At 46.4% G+C, this 12,113-nt stretch overlaps 1 protein-coding gene across 6 annotated transcripts in view; it reads right to left on the bottom strand.

The window, feature by feature from the left end:
- Nucleotides 1-4,794, bottom strand: part of ADORA2A (adenosine A2a receptor) — a 28,442-nt gene extending 23,648 nt beyond the window's left edge. For 2 of the 6 annotated variants that reach the window (XM_088175877.1, XM_088175878.1), the window contains exon 1: nucleotides 617-1,393. The gene's annotated coding sequence lies outside the window, so the exon portion shown is untranslated. Of the gene's footprint in view, nucleotides 1-616; nucleotides 1,394-4,104; nucleotides 4,175-4,517 lie in introns of those variants that run through there. The other 4 variants (XM_088175879.1, XM_088175874.1, XM_088175876.1 and 1 more) reach the window with 4 other exon arrangements.
- Between the last annotated feature and the right edge of the window lie 7,319 nt (nucleotides 4,795-12,113).

Raw genomic sequence — 12,113 nt, 5'->3', positions numbered from 1 at the left:
GAGTGGCCGAGTGCCTTCCCCCCTGGAACTGGGAGCAATCACAAATGCTAATCGACACACAGACAGGAGCCCAGCATGTCACCCGTCACGTCTCCCAGGCTCCAGGAAAACCCCCCTTTCCTCTCCTTGTATCAGAGAGGGACAGGAAGATTCCCTCATCCCCTGCATGCCTTTCCCTCCCCGTCCCCGGCTCAAATCACCCCTGCAAGAAGTTTCCCTCCCTGCTAACTTCTCCATTGTCTCAGACGCATTGTTTGCAAATGTCCCCTAAAAATGCTTTGTAAAGGATTCTTTATTCTATTTCAAGTCTTTCCACATCCCAGTGTAACACCTGGACTTTATCTTGTTACCTGTCAGATAGTGATAAACCTACTGCATGCAACCCCTGACTTACCATCTAAGATAAATACAATTTATCTTGTAGCTGTCATTTCTTTTCAAACCCTGCGCCTTCCACAGCTGCATTTGTAGTGGTAATAAAATTACTTTATTTGGGCTTGAAATGTGTAACTTTTAAAGAAATAAAAAATTTTAAATCCCCATCAGCAAGAGCTGCAGGACCCAGGTTAAGGAATGAAAGAGATCACACCTTTACCCACTCACATTTACCAAATACCTGCATTTGGTGAAGTGCTTTGAAATTCTCTTTGCTGATTGTCTGTGGGTTGCCCACCGTGGTCAGGATGAAGAACAAGTTAGAGCAAAGGAGATTTAAGCTGGACATCAGGGTATTTCCTGCACACCACGAAAGTGAGGAGTCTCCACTGCAGGTCTTTAGGAGCAGGATAGAGAAAGATGTCAGGAATGGCAAATCCATGGCTGCCTTTGGGCAGAGGTCTGGGTTAGATGACCTCCAAGTGTCTCCTAAGGATATTTTCCATAATCGAGAATTGTATGTGCCATCTGTCCATCGTGATCTACAGAGATTTACTGCAGAAAAAAAAGTGCAGTGCAACCAATAATTATTCCTGATACAGATGCAACCTTTGTGAAGGGAGAGGCATCTTCTGAGTACAGAAGGAACTGAAGCCTTCAGAGGTTAAATCACCTTCTGCATCTGCCCAGACCCTCCTGCCCTCTCCCAAGACAGAATGCTGCCAGTTCTTCACCCCTAACAGTCCAACCCTCAATATTCAGCTACAAAAGCATCTCATTAAGTGATGCTTTAAATGCTCTCTCAGCATTTTTGTAATGAGCAGAGAAGCAAGGAACTGGTGCTGTTTTGTTCAAGTAGCTTCACCTAGGCTGGTCAGGTGCACTGTGCAAAAAAACCTGAAGATGGTCCATGAAGCAACCAAACCTTCTGGTCCTAAATACCAGATATCCTGATAAAAGGGAATAACCCTCTACTGCCTTGTGAGGATCTTCTCTGATTCCTTGACACACAGCTCAAGACCTCTTTCCTGGTTTTTACTTTAGAGTCCAACCAAAAAAAAAAAAAAAAAAAAAATATTAATAGCCCATCTCCATTTTCAGATGGAAATCACACAATGAAGAACAACCTTGGGAGTTAATCACAATCCAGATCAAATGAGAAAATGAACAAGCAGAGCTGGAATCTGTTCGAGCTGTAGAGAAGGACAAACTTTGCAGGACACCAAGAGAGATGTTGGCACCAGCCCTTGGATGGAGAGCACCTCACTCCCAGCAGTGCAGAACTCAGAGACTTTCCCCACTCTGTGCCTTGTCCCATCTCGTGTGGGCAGAAATGTCAAACCCCAGCGAAGAGCTGAAGCATAGTGAAAATGGTGGAAAATCTGTGAAACCTTAAACATCCTGTACAGACAAGAAATCATGCAGCCATCAGCCAGCCAGGCAGAAAGGAAGTGGTAAAGAGAGAGGTTTTCCCTTGACACAAGATGGAAAAGCAGCCAGGCTCAAAACCAAGGGGGGATCAGACCCTTGTGAGAGACAGGACTGAAAGGAGGAGTAAAGATTCCCTCCAGACCTTCTGCAGGGCTGAGCTTTCCCCAGTGGCTCTTAGGAGAACTTAACCACAGGGCTCTACATGAAATCCATCACTGAAAGTTAAACAAAAAGGATGAAGAGCTTTCAAAAGTTGATTATATTCAAACGCAATAGCAGCAGCAGCCCTTATGGAAAGATCCTATTAAAATACCAGCAAAAACAGAAATGCAAACATGGGAGACCTGGCAGAGGCTTTCCAGCTCAAACCTTCCGTGCCTTTTGCACCCACTGATAGAAGGACAGAGGCTAAAACCATTATTATTGGGCCAACATCCCCGGACCTGGTACAGGATGATGCTGGTTCTATTTTTTACGTATAAAAATACATATGGAAAGACAGATTATGTACACACGAAAATTACAAACGTACCACATGGCCACCCTTAAAAAGGAGACCTGCTTGCCTTTTTATTTTTCACACCCTGAAATAGGTCATTTTTATTTTATGTACACACATACGGGTTTGCAGTTTGTATCCACGTGTTTTCTCTACAAATTCAGAGGTTTGCAGCTTCCCTGGTTAATTCAGAATTTAATCCATTTGCCACATTAGGAAGGGTTTCGTTTCCATAGGTTTTTGTGGTACATTATTATGTTTATATTGACTTTTTATTGAGATTCAAAATAAGGTATTTCCTCCACAGTCCTAGCTCAATTGAAATATTCCTCACATCCTTGCTGGTCACTTTATCTAATCTTTTTCTACCTCACTTGGGCAATATGCTCCAGGGGTATCTCTAACTGCAGGGGCTGACCATGCTTTCCCTCTCTCTCTCTGTTAGTTTTCCTCGTGCAGAAGAATGAATTTATCAATTACTCCAGTTCTTGAGTTACATGTGCCTGAGACTTACAAGCCTGATAAGAAAACTGAAAACAAATACATCCAAAGACTGAGTTATCTAATAGTTGGCCATCTGCTTAGGAAAATCATTTTAAGTAGTTACAGCAATTCTATTAACTATTTACCAAGTGAGTCATGTTGTTCTCTTTAGGTTAACCCTTCCTGTCTCTGTGGGCTCAGCGCCCCAGGCAGTTTTGAAGAAGGTGCTCAACCACCTTTCCTCCTTTCAGAAGCAAAGCCGGCAGTCCCCCTGCACTCGAGACCCCCCAGGCTCACTGTCCAGGGCACAAAAGAGCAATAAAGCATCCGTGACTCCCAGACCACACAAACCATGCAGAAAATCTCTTTCCAGGAGCATCCCCGGCGAAGGCACGGCGCAGCAGCACTGACACAGCGGGATGGGAGCGCTCCTGGTGCCCCGGGCACTCCTGAGGGCAAGGTCAGCCCAGGGCAGGGCAAATCCTGCCCCCACATCCTGCCGAGAGCCCTGAGACACCCGCACCCGGCAGCCCGGCCGCCTGTCCCCGGCACAGGGACACAGCCCCCCGGGAGCGGCCGCTCCATCGCGGGTGCCGAGGGAAAGGCGAGGAACGCGCGGCTGCTCGGCAGAGATAACGCAGAGCTGGGGCTTCTGGGGGCAGGGAATGGGACAAGACCGCACAGCTTTGAAGCCATCTATTCAGCCCCTGCCCTTCTCCCTTTAACACGACTGTGAAGTGCAGAGAAATCTCCTTTGAAGGCACTACAGAGAAGTTCGCATGATGAAGGGTGCTCCTGTGGAATCACTATTTTATCATTAAGCACAAATATCTGCTGAAGGGCCGGAGGACGGCTGGGTGCAGGGAGGCAAAGTCCAGCACCTGATGTTTGAGGGAAGATCCGTGGAGCAAACATCTTGGAGCGCGGGGGTGTGTCGAGGGACTGACAGCTGGGAATGAGCACGGAGTGAAAAGCACCGGCTCGACGGGGCACAGAAACACCACCCGAGCCGGGCAGGGGAAAGCGGCAGCGGGGCAAATCCGCCCCGTCGTGGGGCTGGGGGCTCGGCTGCACCGAGAGGGCAGCGGGCTCTACTTTTCAAATCCGCGAGACAGGCAGGAGAGGGAGCGGGGCTGCCGTGAGGGAAACCGAGGGAAAGCGAGCGCACGGCGGCAGCCGGGGCCGGGGAGCGCCGCGCTCGGGATGCTCCGGCGGGACGAGCCCCGCAGCCCGCCCGGCCGGGAGGTCCCGCTCTGCCCCGGGAGCTGCACCCCGGGCCCCACCGCCCCTCCCCGGGCCCCGCCGGCCTCACCCACCTGGCCTGGGGGCTCCGCTCCGCTCCGGCCGCGCCCGGAGCCGTGCGGCGGTGCCGGCGCTGCCCCGCTCCGCTCCCGCCTCCGCGCAGGACGCGGCGGCCGCGGCTCCCCCTGCAGGGCGGCCACGGCACCGGGAACGGGAACGGCACCGGCACCGGGACATGGGGCCACGGGAACGGCACCGGGAACGGCACCGGGAACGGCAACCGGACATGGGGCCACGGGAACGGCACCGGGACGCGCGGCCACGGGAACGGCTCCCGCAGCCGGCGGGATGGGTTGGGATGGGCTCCCGGCAGCCCCGCAGCTTTACCTGGCGGCCGGCGGTGAGCCGGCCCCGCGGGGCTCGCTGCCAGCACGGGCAGCCCGGAGCAGCATCCCCGCAGCGGCGCTGGAGCGGAGAGGGCACTTACTTGAGAGTCCTCGCTTGCCGTGAGGGACCTGCAAGTGACAGCAGCGGGCTTTGACTGGGCTTGATCTGCATACAATGAAAGGAGGAAAGAAAGGCGAGGAGAGGAGAGGAGAGGAAAGGAGAGGAGAGGAGAGGAGAGGAGAGGGAAAAGGGACGGGAAAAGGAGAGGGGAGAGGGCAGAGGGGAGGAGAGGAGAGGAGGGCTTTCTCACTACATTATTTTAAGCATCTACTTCTTTCCAGGCTGGAAAACCCACCCAGCGAGTCGAAGCCTGCAGCTGTACCACACGGGGCTGCGTGGCACCGTGCAGTGCTGCGGGGGACACCGGGTCCGGCTGCGTGCACAGAGAAACTTCACTCTCTTCTTTATTACCTACGGAAAGGAACCCTGGGCACTACCACTCTGAAGAGTTCTCTGCAGGGATATTGCCTCTTTGACAGCAGTTTCACATTCCCAGCGGGTAGGCGGCTGTGGATCCCCCAGCACACAGCACATTTCCTGCCGGCCGTGCCCCTGGGGCTGCTGTCCCCAGCCGGCTCCCGCTCCTGCGAAGGACTTGGGGACAGCCATGACTCATCTCGCAGCAATTTTGAAACAGGGACAGAACCTCTCAAATCTTTGTGGGCTTCTTCTAAGCTTTTTAACTTCTAATATCCAAGTTTATCTCTCAGCAAGTCAGTAATCTACATGTTCCTATTGGGTGGACATTGCAAACAAGAAAAACCACCAGCGTGACTCCACAATTCCCACCAACTCCATGGCAGGTCCCAGCCTGTGACAGACTGATCCACCTCAGTGACAGCCCGTGTGTGCAGGGACTGCCACAGGTTGGGTGCTTGTGTCATGCAGCGAGGTTTTATTCTAGGATTCCCCACTCCCAGAGCATTCCCACACCACTGACACCCAGCACGGCTCACCCTGCCTGCCCTGGCAGCAGCAGCACGAGTTTTGCTTTACATTTCCTTGGTATAACATAGTAGGAAAGAAGGAGCAGAACTGGCACCAACCCCTTCAGTGCCAGCCTCAAAATCTATGAGCATCTAAGCATTAAAAATTCATTAAAAATTCAGCACTGGCAGCAACCTGGCACCTGAGCTGCCCTCCCCTGCACTCTTACCCCAGTCAGCAAGGCAAAGCTGGTTCATGGGCTGGCTCAGCCACGCAGCTGGGAACTACAGAGCACAGAGAAGGCTGCTCCAAACACAATGGGAATCCTCTGGGGAGGAAAAAAAGTAATTTTTCCCAGGAAGTTACAGAAAAAGCTGGAGTAATTTACCACACAGTAACATGAAATGATTTTAAGAAACACATAGACTGACTAGGCAAATCAAGAGAAAAAGCAAAGGTGGGAGATGAGAAAACTAGGAGCCTCATCAAAACATGCTGCATAAACGATAGATTTAGAAATGCCACCTGCCTACATGATGTTTACCAGAGCTTTTTTAAAAAATGCTGGCACTAGGAATGGGATACTGTTCATGTAATGGCCTCACACCTGCCCTGTACAAGAGATAGTATTTTCCCACTCCTAGTTGATATTCCATGAAATTTTATGCTGGGCAATTATTTTTGAACTAGAGGGGCAAGTCAGAACCAGCTGCATCTGCCTGGTGTTGCCCCTTTCCAGGGCAGTGTTTCCTGTATTGCAGACGCTGCCTCTCTCTTTGCCCAGATCCTCAAAGCCACCCGAATTACTCTCTCCCCTTGAAATCAATGAAAGCTGGAAATCAAAATATTTTAAGGAGTAGGGATGCAGTTTCTAAATATTATTTTGTTCCTGAATACATTAAACCCAAAGCTGTCGCAGTCAACCCCCTGCTCTGAACTGCCAGACTGGTTTATTCCAACCATCCCATCCTCAATACATGACCTTAAAAGCATCCCAAGTCACAAATGTTGATCACCATAGCTTTGAAGGACCCCAGAAATGCATCATTGGGTATTTCTTTTCCCAGCTAACCAACTTTTAACAGTGTTTGATGTAGACTACATAAATTTTAAATCAGCAAGTCCTGGAAGATCCAAAGCAAATGTCCAAGTACTTTCACAGAACTGGCTGATAATGGCTCCCTGACCAGCTTCTAAAGCTTCTTAGAAATTACTTTCCTCCCATGAAAGTGTTCTTTACCAGAAGCACTAAACCACTGGCTCCTTCCCTCCCTGGCCATTGCAGTTTGGATGGCATATCAGATCCCCACTGTCATCTGCTGATTTTATCTGTGCAGCTGGGAACTCTGCAGTGATCCAAGATGGTAAAATCAGTATTAACATCTCCCAGAGCAACTCAGCCAGACCCTCTATGTCTTCTGCATGCTCATTTCTCACTTCTGCACAAGTAACTGTGTTTATAATGAGCAGCTGCTGGTTTATGTCCTATTCAGCAGTTGGATAGAGTAACTTCCATTACGATAATAAGATCTGAATAGATCTGTTACCTTTCTTTCAAAAATTAATTGGTTTTCTAGTGGTTCTCTGCCACTGTCCCTGTCAAGTATCAGACCATAATTCTTGTGCATGTTCCACGTGCACTGTCCTTGCCTCTGGATATTTCCACTTATGCCCTCCCTTACCAGTGACCAATGACAGTAAATTGACAGTAAGGAATACAAACAGCTTTTATATATTCTCTTTGCTTTTTATAAGAAATGCAGGGGTGGCAGCACCAGAGAATGCAACTTCCCTTGGTCACTCTGAGAATAAAGCAGCATTACTGTGACTGCTGTGCCCAGACACATTTTGAGAAAGGTTGACATGAAGAGACAGGCTGAAACCTCCTGGAAACAAAACAGCTTCCAGCAGCCCCGCAGCCATAGCAAGGTGCTGCCACACGTTCAGAGCTGGCTCTGTGCTGAAAGGAGTCCAGGACTGCAAGAACAGAAATTAAATTTTCTGATTCGCCCATGTAGAGCCAAGAAAGGCTTTCTCATTCCTGGAAAGCAGAGCTGCAGTAACATCCTGTTCACTGTCTCACTGAACAAGCCAAACTCCTGAGTTTTGGGCAGCTGAAAAGGAGTGATAAGAGTATTTGCACTCCTCAAACTTAGCAACTCAGCTCAAGAAGTAAACTCTAGAAAGCCTGTGTAGAACAACTCTCGAAATGTTTCCTTCAAAAAGGTGTCAGCAAAGCAAATAAAATCCTCATGTTTGAGACCTATTGTGAAACTCACCCTTGTCTTTGCTGGCACTGCACGAGCGACACCTTGGGCACGTCAGGGATACCCCTGGAACAAACACAGACTCATAACCAAACACAGCCTGCCAGCCTGGGGAGCACAGAATCATACCCAGGTACTGAGGCTTCCACGTGGAGGACTGAAAATGATCACTTTGCCTAGCACAGAATCTGAAAGAATTAATCTTATTTTAAACAGAAAAATTATTTCTGTCTTTACAAAGAGATTAATGCTTTATCAGTTTTGAGGCTCTTCTCTGTCACGAAATTTTTCTAACCAGACTAAATTATTTAATATATGCAAAATGACATTTAAGGGATGCATATTTTGCCAAGAACATCAAACTGAGTATTGCATTAGCACACGTGTTCAATGTTGTTAAACGGGACATTTAAAATGGTGTGTTCTGACTTGCACATATCCCATTCCCACAAATACTGCCTGAATCCCCTCAAAAGCAATGAAAGACACTTGTCTTAGTCTAGAAGAATGCATGAGGGCACAGTTACTCGAGGTCCTTTGGATACACCAGCAAATCGTTCAACATTGAAGACAGATATATATATATATATAAATGAAAATCTGTATGCATATTTGTATATATGTGATTATTTAACTCACATTGTTCAACATTAAATATTTGATTGCATTTTTAAAATCAACATTGGGAAAAGTTTGATTTTTCTGAAGAGTGTCTCCTTTAACAAAGTTACACATGCAGAATTGTGTTGGCAATGCCCATGGCTAAAATCATAATGAAGGACACTCCTGTATCAGAGACTGAAGCCTTTTTGCACAAACTGTTCAATTCCAGCACTGGAGGAGTTCAGCTCTTACCAAAGGCTTAAGGAAAAGAAGCTGAAGTCAAGGTGAGCTTTGCCCTCCCAGGGAAATGCAAACCATATCCCCAGCACAGTGTGAATCCAGTCTGGGTTGGGAATGAAGGATTTTCAGTAATTTCATGTCAGGAGTTGACTACTCTCCGTAAAAGGCACTGCCCAAACAGACTGTGGCTTTATTTCTCCCAATGCTATTCAGCATGACAGACTATGAGATGGAATTCAATCTAAATTTAAGCACTCTCTGTAAACTATTAATAGAAGAAAAACTGGTAGCATGAATCATCATGTGGGAGCTGCAGAGCAACAGCGAAAATATAACTTACCTTTACACAATAAATGAACTGTTGGAGTTGAAAGGCCCAGCAGAAGTCACTTGATTCTCCTTCACTTGAACTATTCTCATTTTATTTTGAGGAGCAATGAGAGGGCAACCTTTATTTAACTTGACAAAATACACATTGTGCACAACCCAGCTTTGTCACAACTCAAATTGGAGACCAAAATTAGCTGTTGACCCTGCTCCCCACCACTCCCTGCTAGGGGATAGCGTGTGCTGGAAATGTTGGTGCAAACTGACACAACTTGAGAGGTTTATAGAGTTGAGCTCATGTTTTAGCACCCCATTTCAATGCCAGCTGCACCTCTGGCCAAGAGCAGAATGGCACCAAACCTTCCTTTTACATTTCATCCCTGCCCAAAGTCCAGCTGTAGGAATTTCCCAGAGCAGCCGTCCTGGGGTAGGAGGGGATTCCTTGCAGCTCCTGAGCTGCAAAGCTGACAGTGCAAAGCTGGGGTTTTGCAGACACAGCCCTGGCTATGGCCAGTGCAGGCTCTGCCCTGGTGCAGCCCATGGACTCTGAGTGTGGCCCCACGGAGACACAGCCTCAGCACAGTGGCATTTTAGTGCTCTATGGGATATTTATTTTTGAAAAATATGATATTGTCAACAGCTCAGTGAAGTTGTCTCCAGACTGTTATGTCTCCTTCTCAAGTTTCTTTCATTTTTAAGAGCTTAACTTTTAGGCTTCTGGCGTGAGGAAAGAGCCTAAAATGGTTTAAGAAAAGGACATAAACAAGGGAGTGAGCTCTGCACAGCACTGGAGAGCAGCACAAATAGTGCCCCACACTATAGAATCAATGCACATGTCTGAGAGCAAAAATACTGTGATGAGACAATACTGTATGTGTCCAACCCTATTTTCATAATGAGATTAAGAACGTTTCAAAGAACTGAAAATCCTGAAGGATAAAGACCATTTAAGAAAAGTCGACAGCATATTTTTTCAAATAGGGTATTTCATACACAGAAATTCAGTTCTACAAAAAGGGTTAAACAATGGTGACACAGGAAACAGCAGACAAAGGTTAATAAAAACCTTAGCCTGGATTAGAATTGGTGGCACCAGTTCCTCATCTGCTTCTTTAAAAATTCATAGACAAATTTTTTTCCTGAACAAAGACTTGCATGGGAGAAGTTTCAAATCAACTCTTCTAATAGAAATGAAACTAATAAAAATATTTAATTAGATATAAATGCTCTTCTAATCTTGAGCTGCCAGGAACAGAGACACTAATTGGCCAAACTGCCCATTCAAGGTGCTGGGCTGCAGCACCAAGCAGGAATTCATAGAGAAGGTACTGGAGCTTCCCCAGGGCCATCACAACTTTAGGAGCAAATTCAAAGGAGAATTCACTCAACCTTTAGTACTGAGGATGAAAAAGAAAAGCATCTTGAGAACATTTCAACATGAAATGCTGGGCTCAAGGAAAGACAGTGCTGAAAAAACAAGACAGACAAAGCCCAGAGTGAGGGAGCTGAAAGGGGCACAGAATTCAGCTCCCTTTTTGTTCATTTTTTTAAGTTCTGCCAGTAGCTGCTGGCTGTAAATGGCTTCCTAGTTAAGAAGAAAGTTAAGAAAAGAGTTAACTTTCAAGTATAAGGGTCTCCTCTAAAATAATTCTGTGTGGTAATAATGCACATCTTCATGAGCTCCTCTGATCTCTGCCCTTTGTAAAACTCTGCCAGACATGATTTAATCCAAGTCTCTGCTGTCCATCAAAGCAATTGTGAAACCTTTTAGCATTTCAGCAGAAATTCTGTATTGCTAACCTAGTTCCTCCACAGAATTTAACTGCAGAAAAACCAGGACTCCAATACCAGCTTTTGTGATTTAATATAGTGGAATATTATATTGCTGTTGCTTCTGAGGTATTTATTTTACTATTCCTTCTAGCTGCAGCTTTTCATTACAGTAAGATCTTAAAAATTAATGAACCACTTTTATTATATTCAACTTAGACACACTTATGGAGCTGGTTTTACATTTTTAACAACATTTTTTAGTGACAGCTTGGAAGGCAATCCATGAAAACAGTCTGGTGAGGGAATACTATTTCAGTGGATATGGGAAAGAAATGTTGCAGCTCTACAGACTGTGCAGACCCTGCAGTTTTAGCATCCCTCATGCCTGGCCCATGTCCTGCCCTCCAGGTGCCCATTGCATGGGGACAAGTCCCTGCCATGGTGCTGCCAGGAGCTTGCTACAGAAAAGAAAAACATCTATTTTCTGACATGAGTCTGCTACACTACACTTCTGAAACATTTATTTGCAGAAGAAGCCTGAAAGCTGAAGATCCATGCTGAAAAACAGGATATAAATCCATTTTAAGAACTAAAACGTTTTCTTAAATCAGGCATGTTCTTAAACCACACAGCTCCAGCAGCTCCAGCCACTGCAGGAAGGATTGCAAGGAGTCCTCAGGGAGAATGTTTCACCTCAAGGAAGGAGAAACAAGACACTTTCTTGGAGAGTAACATTTACTGAGACAAAGACTTTTCTAGATTGCTGAATAGTCAGAAAACAACTCACAAAATCTCAAAAAAGGGAAAAAAAAAGGTATTCTTAAAATATCTATACTAGCCAGTGTCTTTCAGAACAATATTTACAATAATTAGGAGCTCAATCCAAACCTCTGGATCCAGCTTATTCCAGAGCACTTGAAATTAAAGCTCCAAACCAGCACTTGAAAAGTTACCAAAAGTTATCCAGGACAATTTGAGACCAAACCAGATTTAAGGTGTTCTAAGCTTTATTTTCATCTGGAAAAATGATGTTTAGGCTTCTGCTTTAAATAGCCTGAACTGATCTAGAGATGAAGTCCCCAACCCCTTTAGAGACAGAGAGGGAGTGAGCACACGATGGCCTTACTTAGGGTGGGCTAAATAACATTTAAATAATTCTAATCCTGCAATGCACTGCAGAAGCTGCCTAAAGTGACCATATCCTCTGCAATTTCCTTCTCTAGAACAATACAGGCTAAGCAGATGCCTTGAACACATCCCTCTTATCTGGGCTATTCAGTGTCTTACCACTTAAAACCCTCTGGGGGTAGATCCTCTAGAGGCTGCTGGGATCCCAAGAGATGATTTCCCAAGAAATCCTCAGTTTATGTGCACACAAAGCCTTGGCACACACTCCTCACCTCCACCTTTGCTTCCTGCAACACTCCAGGAAAAACAGTGCTAGAACCAGAGTGAGAACAGCCCCTTCTGCAGCATTCACCCAAGAAAACAAACACACA

This window comes from Sturnus vulgaris, chromosome 19 (assembly GCF_052056855.1).
Source record: "Sturnus vulgaris isolate bStuVul1 chromosome 19, bStuVul1.hap1, whole genome shotgun sequence".
NCBI classification, from domain to species: domain Eukaryota; kingdom Metazoa; phylum Chordata; class Aves; order Passeriformes; family Sturnidae; genus Sturnus; species Sturnus vulgaris.
The sequence above is the reverse complement of the archived record's forward strand: the minus strand, read 5'-3'. Positions and strand labels throughout refer to the sequence as shown.